The 19,449-nt window shown below is 37.8% G+C and overlaps 2 long non-coding RNA genes across 4 annotated transcripts in view; one reads left to right on the top strand and one right to left on the bottom strand.

Moving 5' to 3' along the window:
- Window positions 1–19,449, top strand: part of LOC122809489 — a 1,088,146-nt gene that overhangs the window by 802,956 nt on the left and 265,741 nt on the right. The gene's annotated exons all lie outside the window — the stretch shown is intronic.
- The window catches only part of LOC122809490, a 312,957-nt gene that overhangs the window by 124,946 nt on the left and 168,562 nt on the right, over window positions 1–19,449 (bottom strand). The window contains exons 4-5 of one of the 2 annotated variants that reach the window (XR_006365913.1): window positions 6,490–6,571; window positions 3,228–3,339 (exon numbers count right to left, since the gene is read on the bottom strand). This is a non-coding gene — a long non-coding RNA (uncharacterized LOC122809490). The remainder of the gene's footprint in view (window positions 1–3,227; window positions 3,340–6,489; window positions 6,572–19,449) is intronic. The other variant, XR_006365914.1, reaches the window with a different exon arrangement.

The following is a 19,449-nucleotide window of genomic DNA, read 5'->3' as shown; positions in this document are numbered from 1 at the left end:
GAACAGGGCAAAGGGGTCAGCAACCCCTTAGTGCAGTGTACTGGGGGCATGATCAAAAGAGTAGGACCAGTTCTGCAAAGTATTGGGGGCATGATCAGGTGAGTAGGACCACCACTGGAAGGTACTAGGGGCATGATCAGGAGATTAGTACTAGCATTGCAAGGTACTGGGGGGTATGATCAAGAGAGAAGGACCAGCATTGCAAAGTACTGGGGCATGATCAGGAGAGTAATACCAGCATTGCAAGTTACTGGGCATGATCAGGAGAGTAATACTAGCATTGCAACTTACTGGTCATGATCAGGAAAGTAGTGCCAGCATTAGGAGGTACAGGGGGCATGATCAGGAGAGTAATACCAGCATTGCAAAGTTTTTGGGGCATGATCAGGAGATTAGTACCAGCATTGCAAGGTACTGGGGTTATAATCAAGAGAGTAGGATCAGCATTGCAAAGTACTGGGGGCATGGTCAGGAGAGTATTACCAGCATTGCAAGGTGCTGGGGACATGATCTTGAGAGTAGTACCATCACTTCAAGGCACTGGGGGCATGATCAGAAGAGTAGTGCAATCACATCAAGATACTGGGGGCATGAGCAAGAGAGCAGTACCAGCATTGCAAATTACTGGGCATAATCAGGAGAGTAGTGCCAGCATTGCAAGTTACTGGGCATGATCAGGAAAGTAGTACCATCACTGGACGATACGGAGGGCATGATCAGGAAAGTAGTACCAGCATTGCACATTACTGGGGGTATGATCAGGAGAGTAGTACCAGCCAAGCAAAGTACTGGGGACATGATCAGGAGAGTAGTACAATCACATCAAGGTACTGGGGGAATGGTCAGGAGAGCAGTACCAGCATTGCAAATTATTGGGCATGATCAGTAGAGTAGTGCCAGCATTGCAAGTTACTGGGCATGATCAGGAAAGTAGTACCATCACTGGACGATACGGAGGGCATGATCAGGAAAGTAGTACCAGCCATGCAAAGTACTGGGGGCATGATCAGGAGAGTAGTACCAGCCTTGCAAAGTACTGGTGGCATGATCAGGAGAGTAGTACCAGCATTGCAAAGTGCTGGGAACATGATCAGGAGAGTAGTACCAACATTGCAAGGTACTGGGAGCATGATCAGTAGATTAGTACCTGCACTGCAAGGTATTGGTGGCATAACCAGGAGAGTAGTGCTAGCATTGCAAGGTATTGGGGGCATGATCAGGAGAACAGTACCAGCATTGCAAGGTATTGGGGGTGTTACATCCAGTTATTATCCCACCAAACTGCCACCAGTAATTTGATGTCCCCCACTTAAAATCCAGAGCACAGAGCATACAAGAGTAAAATTCCACAGTTTCCCTTAAGAACACAACAGGAACATGCTCTTTCTACTGGGACTGGACTATATACTTTTGTCCACTCCAAATGTAATCCCTTAGCATACACTTCCAAGGAATGTGTTCCAGTTTATGACCTCTGACTCACTCACACACAAAATAAATTTAAATGTCACACACTGTAACACTTATGGGAAGCCTTACACAGATTTCCCTCCGTGTCCCCTCCCCAATACAAATGATAAATGCTACCACCAGCGTCAGACAAGTCTACATGCTTTTCAAAGGGTGATAAAGTATTACAAATTAAATGTCAAAATAAATGATAGCTATGGCCACAAGGCAGGCAGGCATTAGAGGTGACCTGGGGAGTATCAAACAGATATAAACACTCCCTAATCTCTAAAGGACACACTGATTGTCCAGCCACAATGTAAAGTAATGAAAAACATTTAATAATATTAATCTGATTATTAAGAAAATGTAAATCAATACTTTTCAGTAAACACCAGAATTCAATCACTAGAAATGTAAAATTAAACTATAGGATAGAAGTGCATCATTTTAGAAAAACCCTATCTAAATAACTAGGTTTTCCTAATCTAACTAGAGAATACTGTTCCTGATCTAATCTAAAATATAACAGCAAGGCAAAGGCAGGCTTACAGTTCTGGTGAGTCCTTTTTTGGGTATCCACTGCACAGCACTCTAACTAGCTGCCACTCTAATTGCTGCTCTTTACTAACTGCTCAGCAGTCTCTTTTATAATCCATGTTAACAGTCTCAACTGACTTATTTTAAAAATAACCATCAGCTGTGTGAAAAAGTTATTTTTCCTGTCAGTCATCTGTTCAAATGATCACCTAGCAGCCAGAAACATTCTAATGGCATCACCTACTGACCATCTGATTCTTACTTTACTTTAGAATCTTCCTCACAAACATATGCAGTTAGAAATATATCATAACACTGACAGATTCTTTAAATATTTTGTATAAACCAGGAAATACTCAACATTTTAAAACTTATTTTCTCAATTAGACATGCTGGCTTACAATACAAGTTAATCCGAGAATATATGTGAAGCTCCTGCCAGACATGCTAACACAGATGACAGTGTTTTCATTTCCTTCACAGGGGCATGACCAGGAGAGCAGTACTAGCATTAATATTCATACCAGCATTTCTGAATTTCAGTACAGAAGTGAATGATGATGCAACTTTTGCAGTCAGGAGACAGGACTGAAGCACCTAAGGCTTCATGTGTGACATTAAGTTCTAGCAAGCTATTTGCTTTGAATGTAGTGAGCATTTTATTAAAAGTAAAAAACAGCACCGAAAGAAACATTCTTTCTTTTAGTACTTTTTTTTTTTGCTTCTCAACTTAACAAATTGAGAAGAACAGAAGAATGGACATCACAGATCTTGTTTGCTGCTTAGGTAAAGAGTTCCATATTGGTGAATGGACATTTGACATCCCCCCCCTCTTGGAAGGCCAGAAGGAAACAAACCCTTTTTCTGTTCATGAAGTTAGTGTTGAGGGATACCATACTGGGGAATGGCACTGGCTGCTAGATGAAGAAGTTATGAGTTACCTCAGTAGGACAGAAGGAGTATAAAAATTCTAAAAAATACTTAAAAGAAAGACATGTTCTGAAATTAATGTACATGCATCGGTTTTGATGTGCCTAAACAGTTTAGAGCAATGCACTCAAGCATTTCCTATACAAATGGCTACTATGAAGAAAGGAGATCAAATGTGGATGCTTCACATCTGTCAATAAATGAAATCATCGTTCTGGTATCACTGAGTATGGCTTATATTGAAATTGTGTAAACTTACCATGAAGCAGCATTCCCTGATTTTTGCATAATGATTTTCCATGACTTACCGTATTCTCTCAGAATGGTGGTCTCTACTTTCCTAAGTCTTGCTCGACTATTCAGAATGTAATAGCTATGAGATATTCCAGTAGGACCAAAAAGGGTGGCTTTTGGATTGAGCTGCCAAAATAGAGCAAATGAATATAGTTTAATTTGCTACCAGCTTTGGATAGTTCAGATAGGATAGGGCAAGTTTTCTGTTAGCAGTGTGAATAAAGGGACAGGAATTTTTCTGAACTGCATACACGTGAAAATCAAGTTAGTATCCAGCCATGCAAGGCTATCAGAGCCATGCAGTGATAGCAGAAGACATGCAAATGTATATGTATCTCTCTCTCATGTATGTGTGTGCATGTATATGGGTCTACTTTGTTTTGTTGAATCTCATTTCACTGAATTTAATTTCACCCTGACCACATCACTGAAAACTCAAATTACTGTAAACTCATTTCACTGAATTTCATTTCACTGAACTGAACTTAATGTATATGGCACTGTGTAGAGAACTGTAAGGCAAGTAAAAGGTATATGCCCTTTTCCCCACTGTAGTGCAGTCCTGGAGTTAGTATATATAGTTAGGGGGTGTGAGGGGCACAGCTCCCCACATTGGGGGGTGGGGGGGGCAAAGCCCCACCTTGTTTCTTTTATATTGTATTTTACCAAAAAATTCAAAACAATACATTTTAAACAATAGACATGCACAGTTACAACAGCAATGACTAACTGTCTCCGGAAGACAATATGTACTCAAAATAACACCCCCCAACTATATATACTAACTCCAGTATTGCACTACAGTGGGGGAAAGGGCATATACCTTTTACTTGCCTTACAGTACTCTACACAGTGCCATATATACTAACTGCAGTTCAGTGAAATGAAATTCAACAAAACAAAGTAGACCCGTATATCTATATATATAGTTATATATAGATACATTAGATATATATATATATAGAGAGAGAGAGAGAGAGAAAGAGAGATATGTGTAGTATTAGTCTGTCTACCTGCACATCTGTTATGTAATAACTATGTGTAATATGTATGTGTAAATGTCTGTGAAAATAGTCTATATGTTGTCTGTACATTGAGTCCAGAGACATGGAAATTTTATATATATATATATATATATATATATATATATATATATATATATACACACATATATACATATACATATACAGATATATACACACACATACATATTAATTATTCTTAAACCAGATTAAGGCAACATTTGTTGCAAGTGTCTGTTTCTGATGGGATACACAATATTTGGATTACTAAGGCAGTACCACCTTTAGACAGCTTGTCAGAAGAAATTGTTAAATCCTAACCTCTACAAAAAAGTCAGTTATTAAAAGCAGATACAAGGGTATAGTTCATACTCTTTGTACTCTACTGAGTGCACATTTCCATACATTACTTAGATAAACCATGGTATTTTTAGGCCATATTATGTCCACAACTATCTCAATTAATGCCTCCAATAATAGTTTCATAGACTGAAAAAATATATGTTTAATGTTTTTAGCTGCATTTAAGTGCTGGAGGGGATGTTCCAATTTTTTAACTCACAGGTGGGTTGGGGGCAGCAATAAGAGCATACAAGTACACTGTTATATTCTCTAGCTACACCCCTGAGTGGATGTGTGAAAAAAGCATTACTAGTAAAGAAATTATTTTGGTTATTTATTTTTCAAATCAGCCTCCCGTACACACTGTGCATCCTGCCTGTCCCATCTGTACTATAAGGCCCAGTTGCTTCCTGTCACTACAGAGAACATTGGCAGACAGTCACTAAGTGGGTAGAGTTGATTACCAAGACTAGAGCAGTTCTGTTACTTCCTGAGCCACAGTCATGATATTGTGCATGCCAGTCCTAGCTATAATGTTACGTGCTGTAATACTTAAGTATGGAAGTCGAATACCCTCCTATTGCCAGCCATTGTGACTTCTTACTACCTCAACATTGGTGAAGTAATGTTTGCTGTGTGGCTCCCATCTGTCCATGGCAGCTCCTTCACAGACTAAGCCAGTAATCAAAACTGCATCTGCTAGGGCATAGTCAAAAGGCTTTTTCCCTGTATGACACTGTTATCTCAAGAAAGTTTTGTTCTGGATATAAATGATCTGATTTTTTTGTTTTGCTAACCTAAAGCTTTACAGATTTATGAGGTGGTTGTCCAGTTCACTAATTATTACCTTCCTCAGGAAGCCACTGGATCAGCCTGTGTGACAGCTTGCATGGCATAACATCTGAATACCAGCCAGTAGCCATAGCACTTATGTTATGTACTGACTCCATTGACAAAATATGACTTTATCCAGCGCATGGATGTTTGTATACTGTCTCTGCAAACCCTCTAAGGTATAGGTGATACAGTTACTTTCATCATGAATTCATGAATACCTTAAGATAAACATTCTAAGCAACGTCCACCATCAGGCTGGAGCTTAAAATGGAGCTTAAAATGGCTCTTTGTACTCTAGAGTGATTTAGGGAAAGGCTAATGTGCCATATGACATGTCTCTGATGGAAGAGATTTGCAGTGTCTAAAAAAAAAAGAAAGAAAGAAAAGAAAAGAAAAACAAGTTAGCCATGTTGATGCTTCCTTGTACTATATCTTTTAGAGAAACAAATGATGAATGTCCTCAGCTACTGCTGGTCCATGGGACCATTGTGGTAAAAAAGTCTGTTAAACAGAAATATCATTGTTAACAACAACAGCATTTCTGTACCAAAGCTGTACTGCAAAATGTTAACTATTGCTTTGCCAAAGTAGCTCATAGAAATTTGACTACACAACAGACTCCTGCGGCCTGCTTTGACTTTAATCATCAGTGTCCATAACAACAGTGTACTTAATGGCAGATTTCATTGGCATTACTGCGTGGCACATTTAGTGATTCTGAACAGTTACCAACCTCAATATTCAAAAGTAATTTTAATTTCTTTGGATGTTGCTTGAAAGAGGAAAAATTTGAAATGTGTCATTAGTTCTAAATTAAGCAATTGGTAACATAAATATTTCAGAAACAAGTTTCAGCTCACATACAGATAGGTAAAGTAATAGTGGGTCTCATTTAAATCCTATAATGTCAACAACACCCCTTTATCCTGTGCAAGCATTTGTGTTTTACATAAACAAAACATACACTACCTCAAAGGAACAGTATCAACATAGTAATGCAGATGTCAGCCTTGTAGAATACACGAGGAACAACAAACAAATATATATTAGTTTTCAATGAAGTAGTTGCTCTTACTGTTAAAGGCCTTCCAGAATTTCTGTTAGAGCTGAGAGATTGTCTGAGAGGCACATTACAGCGACATACAGGCACATATAATCTGGAATGTTAACACAGAAACATTAACAAGGTATCAGATTAGGAGAAGGTGATTCAGTCTGTTTTCCTACCTGTTATATTAAATGCAGATCTAGTTAATTAATAATGTAAGTATTCATATCCCTAAGCTATTTCTTCTGTTTATCATATGCACTTGTGAAAACAGTCAGAATTTTTATTTTTACAGATATTCACACCACTCAGAAAATTAAAATAAATAATAGAATACAATGAAAATCTAAATTTCATGAGTCATCCATTGTTTTACAATAGATTCATGGCCACATTCCCTAATACATCTTAATGTCTGCCAGTTCTTTTACACTATATAACATTTTCCTTCTTGCAGCTTTTTCTGTTCAGATATGCATAGAATAAGCTCATATTGCAGGGCATTTTGTATGTCAGTAGTAACTTTTTGTTTGTCAAGTTTAGAACAGATTTCATTTTTGTACGTTGAAATATTCTACTGTTTCACTTGACCATCCTCTGCTACTTTGGTCCACCAATGCTCCCAGATCTAAACAGATGATATGTTTACAACCAAACAAACTTATGATTTACGTGCCTTTTTCCTTTCATAGAGAAGGCAAGATACCTCTACAAGTCTTAGTTATTGATAACTATGGCATATAGGAGCATATTGAAATGGTCTCCAAACCCTTGAGTGTCCCAATATGTTTTTAAGTTGTGGTATTTACATCTTCTAATACAGGTATAAGTACTGCCTGTGAGTGTTCAGTGCGATTTTACATTGTTTCATTTTTATCTCAGGTTACCCCTAAAAATGGAAGATTCTTAAATCTGACTGTAAAGTTTATAACTGGTACACTAACATTTTGGTACCGTCTATATTGAGGTGTCCCTCACCTTATCACTCTTCTTGCCTTTCTTTTATATTGCTTTATGATCCTTGATATCTCCTTTCCTCCTATCTTTTTTTCATCACAAAATAATCTGTTCTTCTCATCATCTACCTTAACAGTACCTATTCACTACACCTTAAATCTACTGAGTTCTTTTATGTTTCTCTTTCTGCAGAACTCTGTAATTTACTTTGTCTTAAGACATTATACTTCAGGAGATTATCATGCTGTTTTATATCTCCTTACATTTTATGCTACTCTTATTAATTTACAAATCTGTTTGTATAATATATGTGCATTATTATTTTAACTTTCCTAACATTTTTCATTGTAACTACTTTATGTATTTATAACCATTTTGTATTGGCGCTTTTCTCCACGTGCCTGAGCTAAAAAGGGGGCTGCTGCCCAGTTGGACTATCCTGTTTATACAAATACAAAATAAAAAAATAAACAGATATCTCAGGAAAAAGATGCAATAAGAAAACACTGTCTTTGGCAAGTTAGAAGTCCACACCGTTTCTGCAAATGCCTGATATTAAGGCTTTTTTGTTTTCATGTCTTATATAATGAAGTCTGGTTAAGGGGCCTAGTATTTTTAAGTAACCACAGCAAAAAGCTACATATTCAGCAACAGTAATATTTGTTTCACTGCCACCAGGAAAGGTGATTGCAATGGTGTCTAGACCTTTTGGTTCAGTCATACTGTAAATGAAAACTGACATCTGATATCAGGAAATAGGTTGTATTGTAGAAATTATTATAATGTCACATTCATGACTACAAGTAACTGGGGGGGGGGGGGTTGAGAATGACCTTACCATTAACATGGTTTTCCGGCTGTACAAGTGGTATGTTAGATGTGCAAATAGGAATTAGGGCACAGACTTATTTCAATTTCTGGTTGGAAAACTTAAATTGTGGGGACAGAACTTGGAAACATAATGAACATGTCTTGGCCATAGAAGTTGGGATGTTTCCACAGCTGAACCAGGCTCAGCTCATCAGTCCAATAAGGCATTCCTGTCAGAGGTAGTCTGACTGAAGACCATAGTGTTTCAAGTTCCTCAAGGAATACAAAGCTTCACACTTCAGTCATGCTGTGCTAATATGCGTGCAGTAGAAATGTGCCTCTCAGTATGCCAGCCATATGTTATATCCATCACATGAAAACAACTAATACCCTACCATCTGACCACCTGCAAGATTCCAGCTTCTTGGCATTTGTTCTTTAAGGGTGCCTGCCTAACAAAGGAAACTTTGAACAGTGAAATGAGGCTGAACTATCTCAAACTCCTCCATTGTTTGATGGTGGGCTTGCCTTGTTTCAGGTACTTGTTAACACTAAGAAGATGAAGCTATAAAACTAATTTACTTCAGACGTATAAATGGATCAAGTGAATTATAAGTAACTCTCAGTGGTTAGACAGCCTTTATGGGATTTTCTAGAGGAAATACCTATTTACAACTTCACTGAAATGAACTGAACTAGAGAAAAGTAAAGAGGGTTTTAGTCATTGTGTTATCATTTTGCTGCTTATCAGTCCGATATAAAGTATTGTTTGAAGATTAATGACTGGTGATCCATTACTGTTTCATTTTAATTATTTATTTAATTATTAAAACATAGGTAGACTCCATACAATGGCTGCTATATGCCACTACCTGTGTCAGAGCACATACAGTGCTACACACAAACACACACACACACCACCACGGTTTAAGAGTTAATAACAAAACACATTCTTTTCTATGTGCTATCTGTAGACACAATATAAATGTAGCAACATTTGTTTTGCAGTGTCATAGCCATGGGCTATAGACAGTAATAAAGACTAACCTTTCAGTCATTCTTTCATTCATTCCTTAAGCAAACAGTTCTGAAGGCTCTTTTTAGATGTAACCTGGGCCTTAGGTAGGTAAATAAAAACAAATAGTTCAAGCAGTAATCAATATTAATAAATTTCAGAAAAAATAGATTATAACAAAGTATTGGCTACAGAGTATTAAATAGTTGTAAAACATAACATTGTGCTAATGAGCTGTCAGGAGTTGAGGTACCTGTTAAAGAATGACACACTGAAAACAACTTGTAATACAAACTAGAGAACTCAAACTAATAAAGTAAAGAAATATGACTTGAATTCTGACTCTTCATTGTAGGCACTAGAAATTAAACAAAATCTGACATCAATAAAAAGTGGAAGTGATGTAAACAAACTAGCAAAATGGGACAAATGTATGAAGTGGAGAAGGACTATGTTAAGACTGATGAGTAATTAGAGAACTTGTTAAGAAGAAAAGATACCATGTGCAAAGGAAATCCAACAATTCATTAATACTCGCAATAGTCAGATTACTCAAACTTTGCTCAGGGTCACCATAGCAGTACCTAATAAATGAATCAGAAAAGTAACTCTCTAATTGTGATCTAAAGGCATTATATTTAATTTAACATGTTCCACAACTGCAGAGTAATTGGGCAAGTCTTTGGGCGAGTTGTATCACAGACAGGCAACTTAATTGTAAGAACTGTATAAAATCGTTTTATCACAGACTTGTGTCTGCAGCAAATAAATATCTGTGGGTGGTTTGTTACATAACCATGAACACTAATTACAGTTTAGTCGCTTAAAAACAAGAGTACCTAGAGGTTAGGGTGCTTTCCCTGCATCGGGAATCCAATGCACATGAGATGATGCTTTTAAGTTCTGTAAGAGTAGTGACCCAAGTTTTACTTAGAGCGTTTTGACATTTCTTTGTATTATAGAAAGACAACACAGTAATTATGGGCAGAACCTATTCAAGTTATGGCATTCAAATGACTGACTAGATTCAGGAGTCAATAGTTTTATAAGCTGATAACAGAGATTAAGCTATGTAATAAGCATATACCTTTTCATTAGTATGGAAGTTTAGGGTAAGTAAATGGTATTGTCAAATGCATATGCATTGAATTAAGTAGTTGTGGAGACTGGAGTATCTAAGGGGTCCCATACTTTTTAGACCAGAAGCATTAAGATGTTTACAAAAGAGGAGATTTTGTTTGAAAAGGCAGTCTAAAAAATATCAAGTTGCTTGCTGTAAGGAGAACATGTTTGGCGTATATTCGCCTAGCTGTTCATCAGTTAATACCTTAGCTTTTATCCAGATTCATCAGATCTTCTGGTTGTGTATACTCAAATATTGTTACATTGTATTGGTGTCCTCAGAGCGAGGGAAGCCATGCTTTCTAGAGCTGGATTTAGATTAAGCATTTTAGTGTGGGTAAGGGGGATATTGTGCTTTCTTTTTTTTTTCTCCATTGCCCTCAGTATGACATTGGAGGGTGTAGGGTTTGAATCTTTTTTAGTGCCATTACAGCATGCTACAAGTAGTATCTCTGGTATTTAATGTCTCACCCCCACCCCACACACACATTTCATGCTGAAAAACCTGTCTTGAATGCCTTTAAGGCACAACACATATGGTATTCTGGGGGTCTAGTATTTCCCCTGATCCTCAACTTGTATTAATGCTGTTAAGATACAATGTCGACAGACTTCTCCACAATGTCTAGTGTCCACCCCTACCCATATCTTGTGTAAGTGCCAGTTAGGCATGATGTCAAGAGAGAGAGTATTCCCTGGTGGTTAGTGTTGCCCTGAGTCCTTAGTGCCATTAAGGTAAAATATTGAAGACTGCTTCCTGGTGTCTAGTATCTCCCCTCCCTCCAACTTTAAGTGCTGTTAAGGCACAATATGGAAAAGTTCTCCTGGGTATCTACTGTTTCCCTCCCTAATGTTGCAAGATTTCCTTGTTAGCCTAGGGGAGTGTACAGGTATGTCTCTCCCCCCACCCCCATGCTCATATGTACAGGTATGTTTGCCCCCCCCACCCCCATGCTCATATTCCCACATTCATGCAACAACACACACACACACACACACACACACACACACACACACACACACCCTCACTAACCCCACCCATTGTTGTTCATTAAAGCAAGTAGGCAGGAGCAGCCATATTAATCTACACAGCCAAGTGATTCTCAGAATCAGCTGCATAAATGCTTTTTCCACAGGCAGTTCCAGGGGAAAGCATATGGTTAGTTAGCATATGCCTCTCCCTTAGAACTTCTCATTAACATTTAGGATGGCCACAAAGTCAGCCCATTTCATTGTTGTACATCTGTGTGCTAAAGCACATTGGTAGGGCCATCTCTGTATATGGAAAGGTTACCACTAGGTGTGCACCTCCTGTACACCTTGCAGTAGCCTATCTTAATTCAGCCCAGTTCCTTCAGCAGAACTAGGAATTGACTATACTTTATTGACAGATCCTGCTCTGAGTAAATTCTTATCAAGGAAACACATTTATCCTCTTTGGAAATTCCGCCTCATTTCATTTAACTTTGGATTGCCTTTTTTCTGATTTTTCTTGCATCTTTTTAACAAGATAATGTTTATGCCCCAAAGAAAATGCACCGTTATCAGGTAAAGTAATATGGTGCCTGCAGTTGTTTTCCATCATTAGTGTGTTAAATGCTACAGTGCTGTTAAGGGACAGTAGGATTAGTAACTCCTTTAGTAGTAGATTAGCATACCAAATATATGCCATAGTAAGGACTGTGAATATGGTTTCTGTCTGTTACATCAGTTGAAAGTGATTTTATTATTAGTAGAAAGTAGTTTAGGAAGGTAACATCAGTGATCATGTGATCCTGACCTTAATCCAGGTTGTTCCTGAGACACCTGTCAGTATCCCTTGAGATGATCTTAAGCTTGGCTCACTACAAATTGTCTCAGAACTTTGTCTTGGTAGAGAAGGAGAGATGTTGTAAATATTAACCAAGGTACCTTCACCAGCTTTATGGGTGGAACTAACACACATACTGTTTATAATGGTAAGTTTATCATACGGATCAAGAGTGCTATATAATAAAGGAGGCTTTAATAAAACAGAAAAAAATGAATTACAGTCCGTCTTCCACATATGCTTTGAAGAATTGTTGAAAATCCTATTACTCATGAATATTTTTAATAGCAATTGCATCATTAGATAAGATTAATATGTATGAACAACTTTTGGATATGGTACTTAGAAGTCACTTTATCCTATTTGAAAAAAAATATTATTTACAGACCCTAGGTGTAGCAATGTGTTCTTCTTGCGGAGGCCTAAATGCCAATATAGTTATGTTGGAGTGTGAAAGAAGGTTTCTAATGAGTTCACCATTCTTCCCCTACTGCTGTACCTATACCCGTTTTCTTGATGATATTTTTATTTTATGGAAGGGACTGAGGAAACAAGTTGAGCCATTCTTACAATTTGTCAATACCATAACCACATTCTTGAGGTTTACCAACACTATAAGTGATTTAGAAATTCCATACTCGGAGATCCTACTTAAGAAGGACAATCCATATCAAAGGTTTTTAGCAGAAATTTATCATAAGAAAACATACTTGAATAGTTTCCTTCATTTCAGTAGTAACCATCCACTTCCACAAAAACGAGCCGTGGTTAAAGGCCGATTTGTGAGAGTGGCTCATATGGTTACCTTGTGGCAATCTTTTGTGAGTGAATGCCTGAAGTTGAAGGACATGTTTTCTAAAACAGGATATCCTGATACCCTGATAGATGAGGTTATGGAGGAGGTCGTGGTAAAAAGGGAAAATGGGCAATTTTTTACCTATTTTAGGTCCTAGTGACATATACATTTTAGTATTGATAGAACATCCAATGCTGATACTACTAATAGGGTTTCTTTACCTTCACCTACATCGGATATTGGTGTGGATCTCAATGCTTCTGGACATGTATCACAACAGAGTTTAATAGCTGATTACCAATCCAGTTTTTAACCATATTTTCAAATGATGCAATTACCATTAAAAATATTTTGTTAAAAAAATTGGAACCTAATAAGTGGTTTCTGGGAGCTTACAGAACTTATTGGAGATAGACCCATTTGTATTTTTAACTTGAAACACCTGTTTTAACATTGGTACCACCATTTTATTGTGGGCCACATGTATAAATGGGGAAGGTGTAAATTTTGCCCTTATATTCTTGAAGGGAGTGAATTTACTATTAACAACATAAAAATAAAAATGCCTGTTCGATGTTGTTGTCTACTGTGCACTGTATTCCGACTGTTCATGTTTCTTTGTGGGGAAAACCGAACGTAAACTGAAGAACAGGATAAGTGAACACCTGAGGAACAGTCGTGATTGTTGCAAAGTCAATGCTTTAGCAAAACACACTAGACTAAATCCAGGACATACTTTTAAATTCATAATATTAGAAGTGTTATCTGTATCTGGCCTTACATGCTGGCAAAAATAGAACTGCCATGGCAATTACACCAGAATTCATTGTATTGGCCAGGTTTAAACAAAAGTCTTTCTATTAACAGTCTTCTAAAATTGAAAGTTCTAAAAAGATAATATATTTATGGCTTTACTTTATAACTTGCATATTGAGTATTATTTTAAAGGGTATTTTATTATTTTTATTAACAAGATATTATTTTAAGGTTTTTTGTATTTTGTATGTGTTGCAATTGTAAATTGAAGGGGTGTAACTTTTAGATGGGATAACTATTGAGAGGATATGATGTTATATTTTATCACTGTATAACTGGTTGTTAAAACAAAGTGACTGGGATGAAAGCGTTTATTCTTAGAATAATAAAATTTTGTGTGGATTTGCTACTTCCTGCCTGCAGGTTTTTTATTTGGATTTCATGGTTTACTTCATTTTGGACTTTGAAAGTAGAAAGTAAGTCAGCAATAAATATAGATGGTGATTGTCTCTCGTCTGTTCAGGATAAAACAGACAAACATTTGTGGGTTCTGTTCAAGCAGCTTTATTACACACAAACATCAGAAATGAGGCTTTGTAACTTAAACATAAATAAATATATAAGCAGACTGACCACCACACTCATACATGTTAACACTCTGGCTGTTCTCTCAAAATGGCACTGCTCCCTGCACGTGCTCAGTATTTATATGAGAATGCTACAGCCGGAATTGCTTCTTAAAGGTACATACACATGCTGTGATCTACATCCTCCCTCTTTGAGAAACAGTCCTTATATGAAATTACAGTATTCAATGACATGCAATTTGCAGAAATGATCTTTTGACATGCAGTTGTACAGAACTAATTATGTGACATGGAATTATACAAAATTAGACACATATAAAACAATTATGTTCAAATTACTGTGTATTTTACCCTAGAAGTACAACCTGACTGTGTAACATAAAAGTCAGAATTGGATCTAGGAGTGGGTGCTGTCTTCAAGGAATGTTCAACTGTGGGGACATCTGGGACATCATCAGGAATGGGAATGGATACTGTGACACGTTTTTCAGTACGAACATTGGGTTGCTCTGAGATCTAGAGTCTGTATCACAAGTATGATGCTGCGATAACATTTCTGATACAGGAAGACGATGTCTGCAGTTTCTCTTGTATTGTATACCCTCAGATTCCACTAAGCAGGATCTCAGCTCTCTGCATATACCTCTCAGATGACCAATTCGATCAAAGACTTTCTACATTTTTATCCTCACTGTCTCTCCTTCTTTTAACAGATGAAGAAATCTGTTCATTTTATCATAGCTGGACTTCTGAGAAGAATGCTTTTTAAAAAGTTGGGCTTTGATTTCTCTGTTGTTTTTAGCATTAGGCACCAACAAACTAGAACTGTTAGGCAAGATTGTTCTGGTTTGCTTAGATAAAAGTCTCTGAGCAGGCATGCCTAGTTGGTGGTCTTTTTCTTCTTCTCTTTCAGCTGTTCCCATTAGGGGTCGTCACAGCAGATCATCTGTTTCCATGTCTTCCTGCCCTCTGCATCTTGCTCTGTCATGCCAACCACCTGCATGTCCTGTCCCACCACATCCATAAACCTTATCTTAGGCCATCCTCTTTTCCTGATACATGGCAGCGCCATCCTTAACATCCTTTTCCCAATATACTCCACATCCCTCCTCAGCACATGTCCAAACCAATGCAATCTCGCCTCTCTGACTTTGTCTCCAAACCATCCAACCTGAGCTTACCCTCTAATATACTGATTCCTACTCTTGTCCATCCATGTCACACCCAGTGCAAATCTTAGCATCTTTAACTCTGCCACTTCCAGCTCTGACTCCTGCCTTTTTGTCAATGCCACCGTCTCCAACCCATACAACATAGCTGTCTCACTACCTTCTTGTAGACCTTCCCTTTCACTCTTACTGGTACCCGTCTGTCACAAATCACTCCTGACACTCTTCTCCATCCATTCCACCCTCTGAGACTGAGTATATTCAAGATGATATCAGTATTGTCATGCTTTAACCTCTCCAGTAATTGCTTTGCACTCTGTACTGCATGCACTGCAAGGCCATTTGAGGATATTCAGGACTGCTAGTAACATGGATAAAGTCCCACACTTTAGCAAATCTCTGAAACAATTAACTGGTAAACTAAGAACCATTGTCAGAAATAACTTTGTATGGACTACCATGGACTGAGAAATGACATTTTATCTTAGTAATAACAGCAATGAATGTTAGGTTAGGTAGCAAATCAATCTCAAACCAGTTCAAATAAGAGTCTACTAACACTAAATAATGTTGACTGTTCCATTCAAATATGTCAGTGGCTACTGTTGACCAAGGTAGTTCAGGAATTTGGCTTAGCTAAAGTGGCTCTTTTTGCAAATGGAGCTTATTGCTACAGTACACTGAACAAGAAGAAAGGACCTTATCAATGTCTTTCACTACAGAATACCAAAATACTGGTCATCTCGCACTTTTTTTGGTAGAATCAGAACCTGGGTAGTCGCAATGTAAAATCTGAATGTATTCAAGTTGTAATGAAGTAGAAACAACAACTTTTGGACTGTTGAAAATGATACCATCTTCCATCAGCATATCATCTCTGTATGAAAAGTAAGGCTGCACTTCTGGCAGTATACAGGATTGCTTTGACGTCTGTCCTACATTGATGAAGTGGTTGAGCTTTTTCAAAATTGGATCAGTCTTTGTACTATCTCTTAGTTCATCAAGTCTTGTGGTTGAAAAATGATGCACTTCCATGACATCAAAGTCAAAATCGTCTGCATTAAGCTGTTCCGTGGTATTTCTGGGTGATCTGGATAAGGTATCAGCCATATAAAGAAGTTTACCATTTGTATAGACCATTTTGAAATGATGCTTTTGCAATTTAAGCATCATTATTTGTAGTCTTGCTAGAGTGGAATGCATAGGCAGCTTTAAAATCGTAACTGGAGGTTGATGGTCAGTTTCTATCTGGATAGCTCGGCCATAAGTATAATCATAGAACTTCAAACATGAAACACAATTGCCAAAAATTCCTTCTCAATTTGAGCATACTGCATCTCAGTTTGGGTAAGACTTCTAGGTGTGTAGGCAATAGGTCTGCCTTCTTGAAGAATAAATGCACAAAGACCGAACTTTGAAGCATCACAGGAAATAACTACTGGTCTGTGGCCATCATAGTACCTTAATGTAGGCAGGTTAGCAATTTGCTGTTTGAGATTATCAAATACTGTCTGGTGTTGTTCTAACCATGACCATACAACATTTTTAAGTGTAAGCTCTCTTGAAGGTGCTGATAACTTACTAAAGTCAGGGTAAATTTGCCCAAATAGTTAACCATGCCAAGAAAACGCTGTAGGGCTTGGACATTGTCTGGAGCGGGCATCTCTAAAATGACTGCTTGCTTGGAATGATCTGGTCATACATAAGTGACTTCTGGTAGTTTGAATTTGCACTTCAGAGGACTGAGCTTTAAATTCCCTTCATGCATTCTGTCCAGAACTTTCCTGAGGTTTCTGTCATGCTCTGCTTCACCATTACCTCAACCAGTAAATCATCAACTATTAGAGCACACAGGCAGCCTGAAAAAAATTGCTCCATTGCATGCTGAAAGACTTCACTGGCAGAATTTATTCCAAAAGGCACCCTGAGGAATCTGTATCTACCAAATGGGGTACTGAATATAGTCAATAGTGAAGAGCTGTGATCAAGGCATCAAGCATCACTTGCCAAAATGAACTCTCTGCATCTAGGACAGAAAAAACAGTGGCATTTGGCATGAGGGTGGTAATTTCCTCAACTGTATGCATAGGATGATGAAGTCTTTTTAATGCCTTTTTCAAGTCTCTTGGGTCAATCATATTCTGATTTCATCTGAATTTTTCTTATGAGCAGCTACCATGAAAGATACCCATTCAGTTGGTTCTGTGACTGGACAAATCACATCTTGATGCATCATTTTGTCTAGCTGGACCTTGACCTTGTCCTGCATAGCTATTGGAACTCTCCTTTCTGGTCTGACCGCTGGACTGACCTCTGGGACTACTTTCATGGAGTACACAAGTGGAAGTTTGCCTAGGTTGTCATTGAACCCATCAGCATGCTCTGAGAAAATAGTATCACTGAAGCTGGAAATGGGACATGTGCTTACATGATGGACTTCTTTGGTAAAAAAAAAAGCAGTTTCATTCTCAAACTGTCTCTGAGACCTAATAATGACTGCATGGGTCTTCGGACTACATAAAAGTGGAAACCGTAACTGTTCCCAGCCGAATAGTGTGAAAGCATTACTGAGCCTTCAGTTTGAATCTCATCATCTCCATAAGCTTTGCACAATTGACCAAATTACGTTGCTCACCAGCTTGGACTTTAGCAAATGTTTCTGCAAACATCACATTACACTTTGAACCTGTGTCTATTTTGAGTTCTGTGGGTTTACCATTGATCAGAACAGTACAAAATGCTTCATTCTTTGCCAACAAGTCTACTGCATTAACCATTTCACTAACCACTGATACACCATCTACATAGTAAGATTGTAGCTCTCTATATGATCAACTTGCTTTTTTGAGTGACCTTTCTTAATAACTGAATGAGGCTTGCTTGATTTACAAAACTTTTGTAAATGGTTCAATTTTTTACACTTGTGACATTGCTGACCAAATGCTAAGCACTTCTCTTTTTTAGATTCATGGTTGGCTCCACAATTATGACAGTTAACAATAAGACTTGACATGGGTTTTGCTGACTCGCTCTGTTACTGTACTGAGCATGCCCTTTTTACTGAACTGGTCTTAGAACTTGCTAGAAAGTTCCGGGTTTTCCCTGTCACACCCACAGGGGTTGCTGCTGCCATGTGCTTATGCCTGTTTCTGCTTGCCATGTGTTCCATGCTGTCTACATTTGCTCTACAGGCTGTTGAAACCATACTCATCACTTGTAAGCATACTTCTGTGCCTTTTTGTGAGCTCATGGATTTGACAAATCTCTATTGCTTTGCTTGATGTTAAATCACAGTCACGAAGCAAAATCTTTCTCACTGCAGCACTATTAACACCACATACAAGCCTGTCCTTTATTAACTCATATTTCAAGTCACCAAATCTGCACGCTTTAGCCTTATTCCTCATGTCAGTGGTATAAGCTGTAAAAGCTTTACCTGGCTTTTGGTCTCTTGTATAAAATAAATGTCCCTCTAATGTAACATTTGTTTGAGGGTGCACATTTCTCTAAATTTACATTTTAAGCACTCAGGGTCCTCCCTGGATTCAGCCAGTGCCACAATATGGTGATTTTCCCCATCTCCTGCATATATTTCTGGTGCATACACAAATGAATGCTCTCCTTCAATGGCTTCTGACCCAGCTAAGTTAAGCAAAATTAATGCCCTTGTATGTGCATCTTTGTCAGAAAAAGCTGCTTGTATGGAAATATCATATTTCTGCTTGAATACTCTCCAATGTTCTGCTGTATTATGATCAAACACAAGTGGACCTTGTTTGATTAATGCCTTTGCCATATCAACACACAGCAATGAAGGTGCTTGAAATCATGTACAAATATACACACACATAAATATATATGCCAGAACTTAATGCCAGCACTTGTAATTATGCCCAGTAGCACAACAAACTCTTTGAGATAAGAGCACTTTACCAAATATGTCACTGTAACACAAGAACACTCTG

Source organism: Protopterus annectens, chromosome 8.part0, assembly GCF_019279795.1.
Source record: "Protopterus annectens isolate FY-2018-M chromosome 8.part0, PAN1.0, whole genome shotgun sequence".
Classification (NCBI taxonomy): Eukaryota; Metazoa; Chordata; order Ceratodontiformes; family Protopteridae; genus Protopterus; species Protopterus annectens.
The sequence above is the reverse complement of the archived record's forward strand: the minus strand, read 5'-3'. Positions and strand labels throughout refer to the sequence as shown.